General features: G+C 41.4%; 1 protein-coding gene across 1 annotated transcript in view; it reads right to left on the bottom strand.

Annotated features, from left to right (window-relative positions):
* PDS5B (PDS5 cohesin associated factor B) overlaps positions 1-15,041 on the bottom strand; it is a 257,616-nt gene extending 242,575 nt beyond the window's left edge. The window contains exon 1 of the mRNA XM_036296869.1: positions 14,935-15,041. The gene's annotated coding sequence lies outside the window, so the exon portion shown is untranslated. The remainder of the gene's footprint in view (positions 1-14,934) is intronic.
* Positions 15,042-17,959: the final 2,918 nt, after the last annotated feature.

Genomic DNA, 17,959 nt, shown 5'->3' with positions numbered 1-17,959 from the left:
TTAAATAATAACAACACGCAATGAGAGGTTTCCATTACAGAGATACACACAGTCTTGTGAGAAAAAGAGTACCCACCATACATTGCCTGACAGACGAATTAGGTTTCATAAAGCCTTTCCATTAGGTGAAGGATGAAAAGCAAGACACTGGAGAAAACCAAGATGGCGGCATATGGAAACGCCTGTACTTGCTGCCTCCCACAACCACATCAAAATTAGAACCATCATCCAGAACCACAGGAAAGCTGCCTGAGTGGAAGTACTACATCTATAGAGGTAAAGAAGAAAGCACACTGAGACTAATAGGAGGTGTGGAGGCACGGAACGAGCTGGTCTGGCACCTGGGTGTGCTGCTTTTTTAACTGGGAGGGACAATGCCTCTGTGGAGGCCGCCTGGAGGAGCGAGGGATCCCTGCCCCACACCACACCCCCAGCCCAGGGGTCCCAGAGCTAGGGAAAGAAGTCCCTACAGGCCGTAAGAACTACAGACTGTAAAAAACAGTGCGGATTGAGGCTGAGTGACACAGGCTGCTAGAGACCCAGCTGCTCCTCTTAAAAGGCCAGCACCATGAACTGAATTTACAAGCTCCTGCTTCCTCTGAGCTCAAGCGCTGGGCGAGGCTCTGGGGGAAACTGAGCTGTCTGACATTGGGGCAGGAACTCGAGGGTGGCTTTCTTCCAGAGAAGGTGCTCACAATGGTCACTGTTCCCAGGCTGGGACCTCCCTGGTGCAGGGCTGACTGGCAGCCATTTCTGTTTGCTCCAACCTGGTGATTCCCTGAGACCCCGCCCCACCCAATTTACAACCCCGACCAAGCTGTGTACAGCAGCTTTTGCATATGAATGCTCTGTCCTTTCTCAGGCTAGCACTGTTAAACAAGCTGCAGCTGGGTTAGGGAGCCCCAAATCTATCAATAAAAGGCCCCAAATCCAGCACCAGCCTGCCTTGCTTCACAGCTGGGCCTGTCTGGGCACTTCCAAACCTGAGTAAAGAGGAGGAATCTACAGAGCTCTCTGTAGCTCCTCCTGGATGGCCCCAAGCAGTGGCTGACTTTGCACCTCCCTGGAGACCCAAGAGCCAGTGTACACAGTGGTCAGTGTGAGACCATACCAGGTTACAACTCTTCACATCCATAAGTGACACACTCAAGGAGCAGACTCAGTGAGCACCAAAGCCCCACTGAACCAAGTCCTGCTCCATAAGGATGTCTCCTGCACAGCAGGTCTCCCACTGTAGTCGCAGCTGGGCCCCACAGCCAATTGGCCTGGAGATCAATTCCTCCCAGTGACACCAACAGTGATCAAGGCTCAACTACAACTATACTGTGCACACAGCCCACAAAGGGGTGCACCAAGTGTGTCCACCTCCGGTGACTGGGAAGGCTGAGCCAGTGGGCCCTATGGGACACCTACTAAACAAGGCCACTCTATCAACTCAAGGAGACTTAGCAGCTACCCAATACATAGAAACAAACACAGGAAAGCAGCCAAAATGCGGAGATAAAGAAACATGTCACAAATGAAAGAAATGGAAGAAAGCAAACTACTGGATATAGAGTTTAAAACCAGTTATAAGGTTACTCAAGAATCTAGAAACCTCCGAGGAACTTAGTGAGACTTTCAAGGATTTTAGGGAGAATGCCAAAAATAATGGAAAAGGACCAGTCATAAATTAAGCATACACTGACTGAAATAAAGAATAACGTACAGGGATTCAACAGTCAATTAGAGGATCCCGAGAATCAAAGCAATGATTTGAAATATGAGGAAGCAAAAAATACCCAACCATATGAGCAAAAAGAAAAAAGAATCCGCCCTAACCAGTTTGGCTCAGTGGATAGAGCATTGGCCTGTGGACTCAAGGGTCCCAGGTTCAATTCCGGTCAAGGGCATATACCTTGGTTGCGGGCACATCCCCAGTGGGGAGTGTGCAGGAGGCAGCTGATCGATGTTTCTCTCTCTCATCGATGTTTCTAACTCTCTATCCCTCTCCCTTCCTCTCTGTAAAAAATCAATAAAATATATTTAAAAAAAAAAAAGAATCCAAAAATATGAAGATAGTGTAAGGAGCCTCTGGGACAACTTCAAGTGTACCAACATCCGAATTATGGGGGTGCCAGAAGAAGAGAGAAAAGATGCTGAAAACTATTTGAAGAAATAATGACAGAAAACTTCCCCTACCTGGTGAAAGAAATAGACTTAAAAGTCCAGGAAGTACAGAGAACCCCAAACAAGAGGAATCCAAAAAGGACCACACCAAGACACATCATAATTAAAATGCCAAGGGCAAAAGACTAAGATAGAATCTTAAAAGCAGCAAGAGAAAAACAGTTACCTATAAGGGAGTACCCATATGACTGTCAGCTGATTTCTCAACAGAAACTATGCAGGCCAGAAGGGAGTGGCAAGAAATATTCAAAGGAATGAATAGCAAGAACCTGCAACCAAGAATACTCTACCCAGTAAAGCTATCATTTAGCATTGAAGGTCAAATAAAGAGCTTCACAGACAAGAAAAAGCTAAAGGAGTTCATCACCACCAAACCGTATTATACGTACCTAGAGTCCCGGTACATGAAAATTCATGCACACGGGGGCCCCTCAGCCCAGCCTGCACCCTCTCACAGTCTGGGATCCTGGGTGGGATGCCCATCTGCTGGCTTAGGCCTGCTCCCCGAGAACAGATAATCTAAAAGAAATAATCATATCCTTGGATAACGATTTTTTAAAAAGGTAATGGTCACATGAAAATTCACTGCCGGCGGGGCTGAGGGGACTGGGGAACTCCGGTAGCAGGCGTGCAGCGTGGCTGGGCCCACCCCCAGGCGGGGCTGAGGGGACTGGGCGCCACCATCTTGTGGCTATGGGCACCACCATCTTTGTGAGGGTGTGATGTTCAATTAGCATATTACCTCTTTATAGAATGCTGAAGGGTATTCTTTAAGAAGAGGAAGAAGAAAAAGGTAAAAATAAAAAATATGGACGTGACAACAAATACATACCTATCAACAAGTGAGTCTAAAAATCAAATGAATAAAAAAACTGATGAACAGAATAAACTGGTGAATGGAATAGAATCAGGGGCATGAAAATGGAACAGACTGATGATTCTCAGAGGGAAAGGGGTGGGGGGTACAGGAAGAGACTAAACAAAGATCATGTATGCATTACCTATGGACACAGACAATAGGGTGGCGAGGGCCTGGGTGGGGTAGTAACCGGGTGGAGGGGAGCTATGAGAGGAAAAAAGAGGGACATCTGTAATAATCTCAACAATAAAGATTAATTTTTAAAAAATAGAAAAAGAAAAGCAAGACACTGGACATGTGAACAAGTAGGAATCCTATATAATAAAAGGCTAATATGCAAATTGTCCCCTCGACCGGGAGTTCAACCAGGGGGCGGGGCTGGCCAACCGCCCATGGCCCCTCCCCCAGGCGACCCCAACCCCGATCAGCCCCCACCCAGATCAGGGGCGGGGCCAGCTGGCCAACAGCCCACAGCCCCGCTCCCCTGGCCCGGCCCACCCCCGATCGGCCCCCCCCACCCTGATCGGGGATGGGGCCGGCCAGCCAACCAACCGCGGACCCTCCCCCCGTCCAGCCCGGCCCGATCGCCCCCATCAGGGTGGGCCAGCCGGACTCCACCTGTGCACAAATTCATGCACTGGGCCTCTAGTAGACCATTATAAACAGAGAAATAACACATGCAAAGACAAAGGGTCTAACACAACAGGGAGCTAGGAGCAGTTCAGTGTTTTTGGAGTTTAGAGAATGCTTGAGGAAATAAAAAGAAATGCTGGCATGATAGGTAGGTACTATGCTAATGCCAAGGTATTTGGATTATAGAGGCAAGAAAGAACCACTGAATAGTTGTGTAAGTCAGGAAATGACACATTCAAGTTTGCAATTAGAAATATCACGCTGTTAACAGTTATGAGAACCTTGGAGGGAGTGCAATTGGAAGCAGAAACCTGTCAGAAGACAACTGCAGGACAAGCAAATCATGCTTACTATTAGTACACCAACCAATGGCACATAGACAGAAGAGGAAATTTAAGAATCCCCAAACAGATAGCAAAATGGGTAAAGATTAAAATAAGACAGTTCAAAGGAAAAATAAAAATGGTTCTTAAACATATGAAAAGATGCTCAGTTTAATTCATAAGAGAAATGCAAATTAAAACTACACTGAGATAACATTTTTCACCTATTATACTGACAAAAATCTAAAAAGTATGATTATACAATGTGTTGGCAAGGCTATAGGGGAAACAAATATTCTCCTATATTACAATTACAACCTCTATGAAGGGCAATTTAACAGTATCTTACAGTATCTTCCAAAATTATATGTTATTCTTTGACTCACCATTTCCACTTTCAGGAATTTATCCTACAGTCACACCTGTGTATATACAAAATGATATATGTACAAGGTTGCTAATAAAGCATTTTTATAAAGGTAAAAACTAGAAACAATCCATCAATGGACTAAATTACGGTACATAAATAAAAATGAACACTACAGCTGTTAAGATAGCATGCCCATCCTACCACTTTATACATCAATATGGAAAGATCTCAAATACATTGTTAAGTGAAAAAAGTAAAGGACAAAATGGTTCAAGTTTCCAGAATTAGTGTAAAACATGTGTGTGCGGGGGTGGAGGGGAAGCAAGGTAGACTAAACACATTTGTGTATGGTTGTATTTTTTAATTCCCCAGAAGAATATATAAGAAATCAGTAACATCAGTAAACTACTGTAAACTAGGCAGATGTAGACTTTTTATTGTATTTCTTTTTTTCTCTTTTTGTTTTTTTGTTTTTGAAGTATTGTGCATATAGTGTAAAAAAAAAACTTTGGAAATGCTGTAATATTCAAGAGAATTTGGTAAGTTATATGATGTGAGAAGTACAGGAGATGAAGAGGTCCAGATGACTTCCAGGTTTCTGACTTGGTAACAAATCTAGTCATCCCCTACAACTAAAAAAAAAAAAAAGAAAAGAAAAAATATATCTGTGTTATTAACCAAAGCATGATGTTCAACAGTGGAGAAAGAAAGCTCAGTTTACATGATGTTAAACAGTAAAGGAAGGCAGCTCAGTTTTTAGACATGTTGTACTGAGGTATTACGTCCAACAGTATACTAGAAAAAGAAAATTTAGAGAGAGGTGAGGGATATAGTTGTTAGTAAAAGTCTTGGTGAGGAAAACTCTGAGCCTCATTTATCTAGGAATTATTTATTCTATAAACCCAATTAACCCAGAGAATAAACTAAAAAGGCAACTCACTCAAAGTGACAGCATAAGGCCACATATTCATATCCTTTTCTTACAGACATCAGGTTCTCACTAAAAGCTTATTTAATACATTTAGATAATTTCCCAAGTTCACAACAAATTAGAAACATCAAAAAGCTACCAGAGACAATCATTTAACAGCAGCACGAGGCAGTAAAAACATGATGATGATATTACCAATACCTCAAACAGCATACTTAATAGAAGCTAAAGTCCCATATTTTATTTTCTAATATTTGACCAAAGTGATCCCTCATTCAAGAAGTTTTTCATGGTTCATGCACTCTTAGACTAACATTAGCATTCAGCATCCTTTTATCAAACTTTTCAAGTATTTGTGATTTATATCTCAATAAATCTGTTTTTAAAAATGGGGTATCTGCTATTATTCCGACTTTACAGATTAAGAAACTGAGGCTTGGCAAAATTAGGTAATTTACCCATGGTGACACAGCTAGCTCATGATGGGGACAGGATAAAAACGCACACAGTCTCAATTCTTAAAATAATCGATATGCTTAATTACCATGTTCTTCTGCCTGCCTTAAAATGAGACTTCACTCATCAGCCTAAATATGCTCCTACTTCTTTGTTCAAGGCTTAAATGCTAGTGACCTTCAAATTTCCAAGTAGGACTACAAAGCCTTGACTTAATTATGCTATACTATAAAGGCAGGAAAAGAAGTCAAAAGCTGAAAAGAAAGGTACTAAAGAGACAGAAGAAGAGGGAAACAAGTACTCAAGAGCTAAATTTCAAAGTTTGCCATTTTAAGCATAAGATTACATAAAAGATAACTATTGTGTGACTGCTATCATAAATTTGGTGGTCAGGTCTAATTAAGCTTAGTTAGACCAGGATTTCTCAGCCTTTGCACTATTAACATTTTGAGCCACATAATTTTTTGTTGTGGATTGCTTTCCTAAACAATGTAGGATGTTTAGCAACATCCCTGGCCTCTACCCAATAGAAGCCAGTGGCATCAATCCTCCCCCCTCCTCTTACCTCTTACCCCCTGCCCCCATTCTAACAACCAGAATGTCTCTAGACCAGGGGTGGGCAACCCCTGGCATGTGTGTCAAACATGGCACGCCAGTAACTTTTGCTGGCATGCTAAACCCTCTCTTATAATCTTTCATTTACAATTTTTTTCTTAATATCGACTTTTTTATTTTTCAGATAAATTCAGTGTAGGTGCATCTTAGATAAATAAATAATTTTACATAACAAGTTATCTTAGAGACCATAGACATGGATTGATGAGAGAGGGGAAGAGCAATTTCTATGCCTCTGCCTTAACTCTCCCTGCCTTCCTAGATCCGACCAGTGTTTTGGTTTCATCCACATACGCTTGTGAATCTTTGTTCTCAGTGATGAATTTTGTTAAGTCTCGTAATAGGAGTACCCTGACAGATGAAAGCAGTAGCTCGTGCATATCTCTGAAGGCCAGAAAATATAAACCTGATGTAAAATCTCTGTCATTAGTTAAGAAGCAGCAAAAGTCCCAATGATAATATCAAACGGAATCATAAAGTTTTCTGTCGGACATTAAAAAATAAATGTATTTTTCATCATCATATACTGTGTTTTTGTCGCTCGAATGAATTTTATTATTTCTTCAAGGTTCTTCACATACGTACACCTTAAGAGATATCAAGTAGGCGTAACATGTTCTCAAAAAATTAGGGTTGGCACACAGAAGAATTGTGAGTCAGAGATTTTGCTGGTTTTGGCACACGCTCACTAAAAGGTTGCCCACCCCTGCTCTAGACATTGCTAAATGGAGACAGATAAGAAGCTCTTTTTCTTTTTCATCCTTGCCCAAGGATATATTCATTGATTTTTAAAGAGAGGGAGAGAGGGGGATGGAGAAACATCTATTGGTTGATTCCCCTATGCTCACGGACCTCCTAATCCTGACCTCCCCAACGGGAGGTCAAACACACAACCTTTTGGTATATGGGACAATGCTCCAACCAACTGACCCACTGGGCAAGGGCCAAGAATCTTTTTTTTTAAACAGCTTTGAGATATCTTGGAAATATAAAAACTGTATGTATTTGAAGTATACAACTTGATATTTTGATATATGTATACATTGTAAAAAGATCACCACAATCAAGCTAATTAATAGCATCTCCACAGTTACCATAGGGACAGTGACAGACAAGAGCCTTTAAATCAATTACCTCCCAAGACTACTGAGAAAAAAACTCATTTTATTTAAAAATGGAAACTAAGGAGAAAATAAACAAATGGGACTACATAAAAATAAAAAGCTTCTGCACAGCAAAAGAAACCATCAACAAAACAACAAGAAACCCCACTCCACTGCATGGGAGAACATATTTGCCAATGTTATATCCGATAAGGGCCTAATCTCCAAAATTTAAAAGAAACTCATTAACAAAAAGAAGATAATCCAATCAAAAATGGGCAAAGGACTTTAAATAGACACCTTTCGAAAGCTGACATACAAAAGGCTAAGAGACATATAAAAACATGCTCTAAGTCAGGGGTCCTCAAACTACGGCCCGCGGGCCACATGCAAATACAAACATTGTATTTGTTCCCGTTTTGTTTTTTTACTTCAAAATAAGACATGTGCAGTGTGCATAGGAATTTGTTCATAGTTTTTTTTTAAACTATAGTCCGGCCCTCCAACGGTCTGAGGGACAGTGAACTGGCCCCCTGATTAAAAAGTTTGAGGACCCCTGCTCTAAGTCGTTCATCATTCGAGAGATGCAAATCAAAAAGACAATGAGGTACCACCTCACACCTGTCAGAATGGCTATCATCAACAAAACAACAAATGACAAGTGCTGGTGAGGATGTGGAGAAAAAGGAACCCTCTTACACTGCTGGTGGGAATGCAGACTGGTGCAGCCACTGTGGAAATAGTATGGAGTTTCCTCAAAAAAGTAAAAATGGCCCTGGCCGGCTTGGCTCAGTGGATAGAGAGGGTCAGCAGGTTCAATTCTGGCCAAGGGCACATGCCTGAGTTGCGGGCTCGATCCCCAGTAGGGGTGTGCAGGAGGCAGCCGATCAATAATTCTCTCTCATCATTGATGTTTCTATCTCTCTCTCCTTCTCCTTTCCTCTCTGAAATCAATAAAGCAATATATTTAAAAAAAAAAAAAAAAAGGTAAAAATGGAACTCCCATTTGACTCAGTAATCCTACTTCTGGGAATACCCCAAGAAACCAGAAACACCGATCAGAAAAGACATATGCACCCCTATGTTCATAGCAGCACATTTACAATAGCTAAGATTTGGAAACAACCTAAGTGTCCATTAGCAGATGAGTGGATTTAAAGGATGCAGTACATCTACACAATGGAATACTACGCTGCTGTAAAAAAAAAAAAAGATAGAAGAACTCTTACCATTTGCAACAGCATGGATGGACCTGGAAAGCATTATGCTAAGCAAAGTAAGCCAGTCAGAGAAAGATAAGTATGACATGATCTCACTCATTTGTGGAATATAATGAACATCATAAACTGATGAACAAAATAGATACAGAGACAAAGAAGCATCTAACAGACTGTCAAACTTCAGTGAGAAGGGGGGTGGGGGGTGGTAAGAGGTCAACCAAAGGACTTGTATGCATGTATATAAGCATAACCAATGGACACAAACACTAGGGGGGTGAGGTATGTGCCAGGGGGTGAGGGTAGCTGAGGGGAGGACAATGGGGGGCAAAAGGAGACATATGTAATACTATATGTAATACTTTAAACAATAAAATAAAACTTAAAAAATAAAAAAGTAAAGCTGGGTGTAGGGGCAGTAGGAATTAAATAGAGACAAAGTCCACATAGTGATGCTAACATCCCCAGATTTCTGTACAATTCAGTATGTACAGCCTCTGAACTCTAGCAGAGTATCAACTACTAAAGATCAGAAAATAGATGTAAAGACTGCTAGAAATAAGAACTGCTCCCCCTTTGATTAGTATGAAGAAAAAACAAGTTTCCCTGATAAGAAAGACTAAGTGTCCCTCATCTCTGAAGGAATTGAAATACCAAGGTCAAGATTGTCACCCTGCCAGGGAAGAGGAACAAACCAACTAACAGTATATATAAAAATGAAATGACAATTCGGGGTGGGAGAGGAGAGTGGTAACACAGGACAAGCAGGACACCGAGCTGATTCCATACACAATTTGCTCTATCAAATCTCCCTTCCTGCCTTTATATTATCTTCTGTTAACACCAAGTTAGGGGCTTTCAATAACCTCATGTTGACCTTTAGTTGTTCAAAACCTAGCACTGTAGCCTCTTCATTCAGAGCATTGCTCCTCTTTAAGGTGCCATGGGCTCCAAAATCTTATTCCTCTCTAAAAGTTCCACCTCAGATCATTTTAGATAAGAGGAGAGGGTGTGGGAATGCAAGTAAATTAAGCTACTCAATCTAAAGTATGTGCTGCAAGGACCCTCTGCCCAATAAGCATAATTTAAAAAATATGTTTAACCTCACTCATAATCAAAGAAATGCAAACCCAAAACAAGATATAAATTTCACATGTCAAATTGGCAAATAATCAATAAAGTCCAATACCAGCACGCATGTAACAAGCATATTCATATACTGCTGGTTAGTGTAAATTGTTACAACCTAAATATCACTCAAAAGAAGTCAGAACAAATTATGATACATCCTTATAATAAATTATTCTACTCATTTTCTTAAAATTATGTCAATATGAAAAGAGCTGTGATATTAACTAGGGAAAAACAGTAAACTGCAGCTAAAAAAGTAAACAGCAGTATGATATAATACAATTTGTATAAAATTTTTTGAAAAGTAAACTTTCTAGAAACAAATAGTTACCTTTTTATTTTTTTTAATTGACTTTTTTAGGGAGAGGGAGAGGGAAACATCAATCAGCTGCCTCCTACTAGGGAGCCTGCAACCCGGACATGTGCCCTGACTGGGAATCTGATCATCTGATTGGTGACCTCTTGGTGCATGGGACAACGGTCAACCAACTGAGCCACACCAGCCAGGGTGATAGTGAGTTACCTTTTAAGGGAAAAAGAAAAGTAGCTTTTATTTTTACTTTTCTGTATCATTAGAATTTATCATATACATGTATAACTTTTAACTTAAAATATATAATTCTTTAATGTTCTCTATTCCCCCAAACCTTAACCATTACTCTCACCATCTCTTCAACCCCTACCCATATATCTGAAGGCTAAAATTCCTTGACAGAATTTCAGGTAGCTAGAGATATATTTTTAGATATATATATCTGGGGCTTTTCTTTAAAATCTCAACACTCACTTCTCTTTAACCTCCTCTGATATGATAGAAGAGAAAAAGAATCCCGACACTAACCACAAACTCGGTTTCTTTCAAGCCTTAACCATCATCCCCTACCCCCACCCCCACCCCCACCCCCCCGCGGCAAAGAGATATAATGGTGGTAGTTATAATATCCCCTCTTCCATCAGTTATATATCTAGTCTTGGCCAATTTCACTCTCCCACATTAAAAAAATAATAATTTTTTTAAAAAGCAACCCTTATAGAATCACTTAACAGCAGGTTTTTCTCATCACCTTGGTGCCAGGTGGTTAACCACTAAACTTTTTTAGGGCAGGGTCTCAGTTCTATTTACTGCATCATCCCTGGTACTGTACATATATGGAAACTTAATATTTGTTCATTGTAACTGAATCTGTCCAGAACATTCCCTGTCAAAGGGAGAGGCAGGTTAGTGGAGTACTTTGAGGTCAAGGGACTTTAAAAGATGCCTCAAAAACATGTTCCTGCTTCAATCTTTCCCCTTGGCTGAACCAAGTATTTTAATTACTGCTTATGATTAATGTCTAATTACTAGAGAACAATAACTATTATGGATATTTTTTAAATATCTCCGATTAATGGCTTTAAAATTTACCTTAAACAATGAAGTTTTACTCATTTGAGTTTCCTCTTCATGCTTTTCTCACTGTACATGATCAGCCCTGCCAACTAAAACAATTACAGTCTCAAAGCAGCATACCTATCCTTAATTTTGAACTATTTAGTGAGAAAGGGTTTTAAAACCTTTTTCAAGAATGGGGGTGGGGGGTGGATAGCTACAATCAGGTGGTTCGTAAATGTATAGTGTGAGGAAAGAGCTGATTTCTAAGATCCAAAGAGTCAGAATTGTGAACCATTAACAGTTTCTTAAATAGGCTTAAAGAGTAAATACAGTCTCAGAGAAATTATAAGGTTTCTTTTTAAACTATTTTTAGAATTTTTAATATTCCAATCAGGAATACTAAACCAACTATCTATTGTAATTCAAAGTGACAAATGACTGTGTAACAAATTGTGTTTAAAAAGTTAAAACACACACTCATACACATGCATCTTATAACAAAATAAAGTTCAATACTATCTTTTCCAAATTACTCTGGGGCTCATAAGTTTTACGAAAAATAAATAAATGCCATGTCAAGTAATTTTAACCAATGAAAGAGCAAGCAGCTCCAAGAGACAGAGACAAGCAAGAGGTTATCTTCTGAGACAACTAAAGAGGACTGAATCCTGAACAGAAATTACTAAAACCAGACTCTGAAAAAGATAGTTAACCTTGAAACGTTATTTCTTGGTTGAATGAATGAAAAGAAAATGGGAGAAGGGGATGAAGAATAACATGCTATTTGGCAATAATTTTAAATATTACTTAAGTCCTAAATAAAGCATGCAGACTATGGGGAAGCATCCAAGCTTTCAGGAAAAATAAGGGCTGCCCTTTATGCCACCACATGAATATGACTGTGACTTTGGAAAATCAATTAAATTACAATCTGAACCTAATTTCTCATGTATTTGATGAGCTGGAGATCATGTTAAATTTACCTTTATAGCTATCTAACACTAACAAAGGAAACACAAATTTATTCTTTTCTAATATAAATATAATACTTGTCATCCAAGCCAAATCACAGTGAGTACTCCTATTAGTTCTAGGAACACATGATCAAAAAAAGTAGTACTGCCCAGCTGGTGTGGCTCAGTAGTTGAGCGTGCACCTATGAACCAGGAGATCACAGTTCCATTCCTGGTCAGGGCACATGCCCTAGTTGCTGGCTCTATCCACAGTGTGGGGCATGCAGGAGGCAGCCCATCAATGATTTTCCCTCATCACTGACATCTCTCTCTCTCTCTCTCTCTCTCTCCTTCTCTTCCTTCCTCTCTGAAATCAATATATATATAAAGTAGTACTGAGGATGCCAAAGAACAATCCTAAATCTCCAACAGGGAGAAACAGAAAGAACACAACCTCCTAAAATATTCCCCTCTTCACAAAGCTTTAGGTATATTCTACCATTTCACTCTTCAGCAGGGCAAGGCCTAATATAGGGTATCACTTTATTTTAGGCTTAACAAATTATGTATTGATAAACCTAGTACTCAAAATGTTAAAGTTACAGAGCAATTTTAAATAAACTTTAAAAATTAAAACAACTTTATCCAATAGCCAACTTAGAACTACATGTCAAATAAGTTTAGTACAAACCGTCTCGAGACAAGAATCAGTGTCATCCCCACATTATTATCTCCTCTGATTCTTGGGGCAAATGAGAGAAAAGAAAGACTTAGCCAGACATAAATAAAAGCTACAGGAAAGAACAAAAGCTCCTGTAAAAAGACAAAGTTAATATAAGGAGAATCAACTTCAGCAAAAAGTGAGAAAATTAAAAAGGGGACACAAACGTGCTTTTAAAAAAAAAGTGAGTACAAACACTGCTTTGTCATTAAGTACACCTTCAAGTAAAACCCAGCTAAGAAGAGGATAATTATTAAACCATAAAAAAGACCCTCCCAAAAAATTTACTACTTCAGCTACTTCAATAATCAAAGAGAATCTGACGTGCACCTTACAGTGTATATTTGTAAATTTATTTCGAAGGAATAATGTTCTGACTTAATATATGTTTTTGAGAATAAATCTATCTTAACATTAGAAGTCCCATGCTGAAACTTTCACCTATGTAGTCACCATTATAAATTTTAATCAAGTTTTCTGCTATCACCAGGCGGTAAAAGGTTAACAGTTCCACAAACTGACCTGCATACTCCACAGGAATGCTCATTTTAGTGTCTCAGAAAATGCTAACATCCCTGGCATTAAGTACTGCATCTTTTCTGGCCCTTATTTTAATACCACTTTTGTGTTTTTAACTATTTTATTTGACTTGAGTTAATCTAGAAAATGCTCTACGTTGGAACTATATCTACATGTATTAATTGAGAACAATTATTACCCTTCAAGTTTTAAATAATAATGACTTATCTACAGTTTGCCTCATTTACAAACACACGAGTTTTTAGAGGTTATTGGACAGTAGGAAAGACCCCCCAACTCACTCAAGACAGCAGACCACTCCTGGAAAGTAAGGGCTATATCCAAAGTTTCTGAAACTCTTTAATGAACAGGGTAAGCTCGTTCAGAACAGCACTGACCATCCATCATTTTATAATAAAAATATGAGCAAAGCGCTCATAGTAAGGTCTTCAAAACAAAAATAAAGAGTCGTCTTTTACTGGGTTGGTTAGGATGCTAAAAACGTATGCTGAGGGGATAGGGAACTGCTCTTTAAAGCCGTCCCGCACTCTACACGGTCGGCGTGGAGGGACGCGGTGGCATGCAACGCCGAAAACAAGAAGGTGCTGCATTTCAGAGCTCAGATTCAAGCCATCGATTAACTGCCCCGCTGTTAGCGTGGCTTTCAGGTTTATACCAAAAGTCAGCAGCAGAAACAACAAACAAGGTTTTTCTCCTGACTAAAAACTTTTCAAGTGCCACTAAGATCAAAGAGTGCAAAACTATTAACTATTTACAATTCCACACCATTTTCCTTGCCGTTTCCAACTCGGGGGCTTCCTATAGGCAAACTCGAACCCAGTTGTCGCCTGGGACACTTCACCAGTACCGGGCTCTAGCTCCACGAGGTCCTCGGTTCCCCTACCACCAGCTCCAAGAGGCGCGGTTAGCGGGCTCACCGCCGACTGGCAAGTAACCGCGTAAAAATGTCACTGTAGCAGCGTTCTCCGCGCCCGCAGCAGATGCAGGGCGGCGCGGGCGAGGCGCGCCGGGACCTGGCGGAGGGCGCTACGAAGCCCGAGGCCCGCACGCCGCGCGGCCCCGCGCTCCCCGCCCCTCGCCCGGAAGGGGGAAAACCCGCCAGCGGGAGGATTCAACAGCAGCACCGCGCCGCCGCCCGGGAAGCAGCCGCCGGCCGCTTGGCCATGGCGCGGGGGAGGGGCGGCCGGGCGCGGACCCCCGCCCGCGCGCAAGGTCACCGCCCGCCGCCTTCGCCGCCGCGGGCGCCCCGGCCGGGGCCACGGCGGCAAGTTTAATTTCCCGAGGCTGCAGCTGAGCCCGCGGCGTGGAGAGCGCGCCCTCCGCGGTCCTCCCCACCCCCACCGCGCAGCCCGGCCCACGCCCCCGGTCCGCGTCCCGCCGCCAGGGAGCTGCAGCCCCCGAAGCCAAGAAGCTCGCCCAGACTGGGAGACGGTCGGCGCTGAGCCCTGCCAGACACAGCCACGGTGGCGGGCGCTGAAAAATGGAGCACAGCGACCAGAAAGGAGAGACATTTTCTTTCCGTTAACTGAATTATTTCCTACCTCCGGATTCCCGACTGGCTACTCCTCTCACTCCGCTGCTTTCCGGGACCCACCGCCGCATCCAGTCGCCTCCTCCCCCCCTCCCCTTCCGCAGCTACCCCGGCCGTTCCTCCTCCTCTCCGCTTCAAAATGGCGCCAAGCGCTCTTCGGCGGCTGCTCCAATCGAACTGCCGCGGATAGCACCCGGGGGTAGGCTGAGTGCGGAGTGGGTGCGCAGCGCCCCCTACCGTCCACACTGCCCTGAACACGCGCGCGCCTTCCGCCTCACCCGTGCGCGCGCGCGCGCCTACACTTCGCTCCGCCCCGGAGCACGCGCACGCGCACGCAGCCGCAGGTCACGCTGCTGCTGTGCCCGGGTCTCTGAGAACCGCCTCTGTCACCGTTTTCTCTGCCTCTGCGGCTTTCTTGACTTTTGCCGAAAACCACATAAGTTGTTATTTATCTCTAACTTTTTGGTTAATAGTTGTGCATTTTTAAAACACACTGAAATTCAGTGATGATGTCCTAAGTAAGTAAAATTGGTATTAACTACTTGGCTCCTTACTCTGTTCTCAAAATGCCATTCGTTTTTCTACACCGTGGGTGATGACTTCATCCCACAGCTTTCCCATTTTGAAGAATTGTTGGGGGGGGGGGGGGGCGCCACAGTAATTCAACCTGTAACAAAACATTCCATCCATTTCTTTTGTTATCACAATTGCACTTATTTTAGAGGGAGAAACAACCTGAAAACCTCAAGAACGCCTTCCGGAGGGTGGGTTTCTAATCCATTCTTCACCTAAAAGTGCGGCTCCTCACTCCAACAGCTTCTGGGACTATATTAAGAGTTGATGGGGGCGGGGAGACAGAGAAAGAGTTAATCTGGCAATTACTGTTGGGACAGAAAGAAAAAAGTGTTTAAGCCTTGCCCTGGCCGATGTTTCAATGGTTAGAGCATCCACCTGAGCACTTAAGGAAGTTTTGGTTGGATTCCTGTTCAAGGACAGTTGCCTGGGCTGCAGGTTAGATCCCTCCCAGGTTGGGGCCGTGGAAGAGACAACCAATCCATGTGTCTTTCTCATGTCAATGTCACTCTCTCTTTCTCTCTCTCTCTCTCTCTCTCTCTCTCTCTTTTTCTCGCTCTCGCTCTCTCTCCCTCCCTCCCACTCTCTCTGAAAACTACCCTCCAGTGAGGATTTTAATATTTTTAATATTTAAGGTCTCAATGAAACTTAGTTTCTAACAAAAGAAAATTTTCTGTATGTTTCATACAACAGCAAATGGACTTACAAAAATTAGTAATAAAAATCTTCATTTATAGCAACATTGTTTAGCCAGGCAGGTGTGGCTCAGTGGTTGAGCTGCCAGGAAGTCAGGTTTGGATTCTGGTCAGGGCACATGCTAGGTTGCAGGCTCCATCCCCAGAAGGGGACGTGCAGGAGGCAGCCAATGGATTATTTTCTCTCATCATTGATGTTTGTATCTCTCCCTCGCCTTTCCTCTCTCCGAAATCAATTTTAAAAATTACAAAAAAAAAAATAAAACAACATCATTTAGAAAAACTGGAATGTGAAATTGGTATTAAAACAAAAATAAACGTCTATGTTTAGGGCTTTAAAAATAACCAAGTGTGGAGGCCAGCATGTATATGGGAAATGTCTGTACCTTCCTCTCAATTTTGCTGTAAACTTAGAACTGACCTAATAAAAAAAAAAAAAAGTCCAAAAAATAACCAAGCCCAAATTCTTCAGGAGCAATATAATTATATGTGGCATATTTTTAAAAAAAAAAAAAAAAACATGAGCCATTCAAAAACCAGTTGTGATTGCTGTCTTCCCTGACAAAGAGAAATTATGTGTGAATGATATTTTAAAATGCTGATTTTATACTAAGTTGGTCAGGAGAATTACCTTTGATTATAAAGAAGCACAAATCTAATCACCACCTGTTACTTGTTTTCTATTGCTTCTGTAACAATATTCGTAGCTTAAAACAACACAAATTTGTCTTCTAGTTCTTAGTTCAGATAACTGGCACTGGGTTTCCTGAGCTAAAAATCAAGGTGTTGGTACAGTTGGGTTCCTTTCTGGAGGGCCAAAGGGAGAATCCATTTTCTGGCCTTTTTGAGTTTATACCCATTTGAAACAAAAGACAGTAAATTGCAAGTTAAAAAGTAAACAATGCTATATGAATGTGATCCTCTAGAAATATAGTACTAAGTATTTACAACTGTAGTAATTGAAATATCTGAATAGCAAAAATAACATAAGTCAGAATCACCTTCAAAATGCACTGGAAGGCCCTGGCCAGTGTGCCTCAGTTGGTTGAAGTGTTGTTTTGTACACCAAAAGGTTACAGGTTTGATGTCTCTCTCTCCCATTCTCTCTCTCCCATTCTCTCTCTCTCTTCTCTCTCTCTCTCTCTCTCTCTCTCTCTCTCTCTCTCTCTCTCTCTCTCTCTCATCAATAAAGGGGCATGTCCTCAGGTGAGGATTAAAAATATAATGCATTAGAAGTAAGAAATGTATCAGTGTATAAAAAGAAAAACAGAGAAAGAGAATTTCCAAATGGCCATGTCTGATCAGAGCAAATATATCATTTTACTTTTACATTATCATTTCACTCCAAAAAGCAGTAAAACATTTACCATGCACAGTAAAGCATGCTAGGCAGTTAGTAAATGAGGAGGCTGAAACCACCTAGATATAGGCTGTTACTTATTCCATGTAATTTGAAGTCCAGTGAAGCTGAAAATATGACCCTTGCCAGCCTGCAACATTGCTGAGATTGCCACAAACTAATTATTTGGGTTAAGGCATTGGATCTCCAGAAAACATGTTGAAATGTGGTTGTGTTACTTGAAAAAGATAACCCACTAGCCGTTGGTATTTATGAGCAGAGATTAAACTGAGTAGAAATTAATTTTGTGATACTTATGCATTAGGGCAGCAAATAATGGATTGTAGCAGTTTTCTCCAACCCCTGAAGTCAGACCATATTCATAACGCTGTCATCACTGAAAGGGGATAGGGCTTTCCTCCACCTTC

This window comes from Myotis myotis, unplaced genomic scaffold (assembly GCF_014108235.1).
Source record: "Myotis myotis isolate mMyoMyo1 unplaced genomic scaffold, mMyoMyo1.p scaffold_m19_p_3, whole genome shotgun sequence".
Taxonomy (NCBI): Eukaryota; Metazoa; Chordata; class Mammalia; order Chiroptera; family Vespertilionidae; genus Myotis; species Myotis myotis.
Note: the sequence above shows the minus strand (reverse complement) of the source record. Positions and strands in the feature narration are given on the sequence as shown.